General features: G+C 37.1%; 1 pseudogene; it reads right to left on the bottom strand.

Annotated features, from left to right (window-relative positions):
* Window positions 1-414: 414 nt before the first annotated feature.
* On the bottom strand, window positions 415-1,951 carry LOC130648180 (uncharacterized; annotated as a pseudogene).
* Between the last annotated feature and the right edge of the window lie 405 nt (window positions 1,952-2,356).

Here is a 2,356-nt window from a genome sequence, read left to right as displayed (position 1 = left end):
AACATAGCCAGCCTTTTAAAATTGCAACTGTTTGCATATTAAAATACAAGTGTTTGGTAACAGTTGGTTAGTATTAAAAGCAGTGTAAAACAGCTTATTGAAAAAAAGATTGATTGGATTTAAATCATTAATATGTTGCAGTGTTTTTTAAAGTTTAATTCACCAAATTAAACAAGCACAGTGCAGTTTGATTAGAATTATTTTCCCCTATAGGTTCCCCACCTTTGCACACTCGGTTCCGGCACCCTGGCAAGAATCCATATGAGACTTCAAAGCTAGGTTAAATACCAGTAAAGGGTATATTAAAACAACAATATACAAGACTCACTAAATGGTGATATCATAACACAAAATATATGTACACCACAAAAAATTAAACCACCACTCTATATCATACACATAAATAAAGTTTAATCAAATGTTGGATTCCATCAAAATATGCTGTCCAAAATTGGTCGTAACAGGCTTATTGTAAAACCTTGCAAAAGTGCTTCCATTGGACCAACCAGCCGCTTTTCCAATATCTAAAAGAGACAAACCAGTTTGTTTTGATTTTGATGTAGAAGCAGCACGAGTTGAGTGTGCCTTAAAAACATTTGTGTCCAGCCCTGCAGCTTGCAACATTTTACAGGTCCACCTAGCAATAGTTGCAGATGTTACAGCTTTGTGGGGTGAAACATAACTTATGAAAAGCCTTTTCTCATTGTTGCGTAGACCATTAGTTCTAGCAAGGTATTCTGTAAGGTTTTGCACAACACAGACTTTCCTGTTAGTGGGATATGCAAAAAATTCCAATGGTTTCTGGTGATTTGTCGGTCTACTTTGTTTAAGTAAACTGTGAATAAAGAAAACACATTTTTCATTTTCCTGATGCAAACTATCTAAAGATAAAACACTGAGTGTCTGTGATCGTTGACCACTAAGAACACACATCAAGACAGCTAAACGTTGCGTTAATAATTGTAAAGATAACTCTTCTGGTGGTGGCAAAGAGTCAAGGTACCTCAACACGAAATCCACATCAAAAGTGATTGTATATCGAGGAAGAGTTGGTCGTTCCTTGAAAATGTCACGCAATAAACGTTTGATTATAGGTTGGTTGCCAAACGTTATCCCATGGTCAGGTTGGAGTATAGATGATAGAGCAGATCTGGCTGTATTCAAAGCAGAGTATTCTAACTTGGTGGAGTAAAATAACTCAGCTAAAAAATCTGCACCTGCAACCGTAGGAGCTGAGGTTGGATCAAGGTTTTGGTGCTGCAATATTCAAGCCATTTCTTGATATAAGGTGCATATTGCTTCCTTGTTCCAGAAGTCCATGATTTAATAAGCAAAGACTTTACCTTGTCAGAAACATCAAATTGCACAATCAGGTTCGAATCAACACTGCAAGAAGCTTCAGGTTCTTGTGTAGCGGATGAAGTAACGACGGTTGATTTGGAAGAAATATCTGCTCCCTAGAAGGTAAAATTACATAAGGATTTGTAACAGAAACCTGGAGAAGTAATGGATACCATAATTGGTTTGGCCAATTTGGCACAACAATCAAGCCTTCAATTTTGTCCTGAATTGCTTTTTGAACAACTGCACCTACACAGGCGAAAGGCGGAAAGCAATAGACTTTTTGACCATGCCAATTAATAGTGAAAGCATTTACATGTGTAGTACAAGGGTCTGGTCTATATGAAACAAATGTAGCCAGTTGAGTATTGATTCTACTGGCAAATAAATCAATATCAGGGAAGAATTGAAAGTGTGAAACAATGTCCAGAAAGATCTTTTCACTCAATTTCCATTCTGTTTTAATTTCATGCTTCCTAGATTCTGCATCAGCTTCTACATTAGGAAACCCTGGAATGTGTGAGATAGTAAGCCAATTGTCATGTCTAATGGCCCAATCCCAAATATGCTTGACAGCAATGTCACAAGGAATAGAACGACAACTACCCATGTTGTGTATGCAATGTACAGCTGTTGTATTATCACACAATACTTTGATGTGGGTGTTGAAAACTGAGTCCAAAAAGAATAGCTTTCAGCTCTAATACATTTATATGCTGCTCAGACTCAACTTCTGAGAATAAGCCACCAGTTTGTGAGTTAGAACATACTGCACCCCACCCAAGCTTAGAAGAATCAGTGAAAATAGTCATGGTGGGGTTACCAAATGAGATAGGACTGTATGATGAGGTAATATTGTCACACCACCACTGTATATCTGCTATTGCATTTGCAGACAAAGTAGTGTATGAATCAAAATTACCATAGTTGTTTCTTAATGAGTCTATCTCCAGACGTTCTAAATCTCTATAATGAAGTTTTCCAAATAACACAGCATGAAAACTAGAGCTGAAGA

Source organism: Hydractinia symbiolongicarpus, chromosome 6 (genome assembly GCF_029227915.1).
Source record: "Hydractinia symbiolongicarpus strain clone_291-10 chromosome 6, HSymV2.1, whole genome shotgun sequence".
In the NCBI taxonomy this organism is placed as follows: domain Eukaryota; kingdom Metazoa; phylum Cnidaria; class Hydrozoa; order Anthoathecata; family Hydractiniidae; genus Hydractinia; species Hydractinia symbiolongicarpus.
This window is presented reverse-complemented; position numbering and strand designations above follow the sequence as displayed.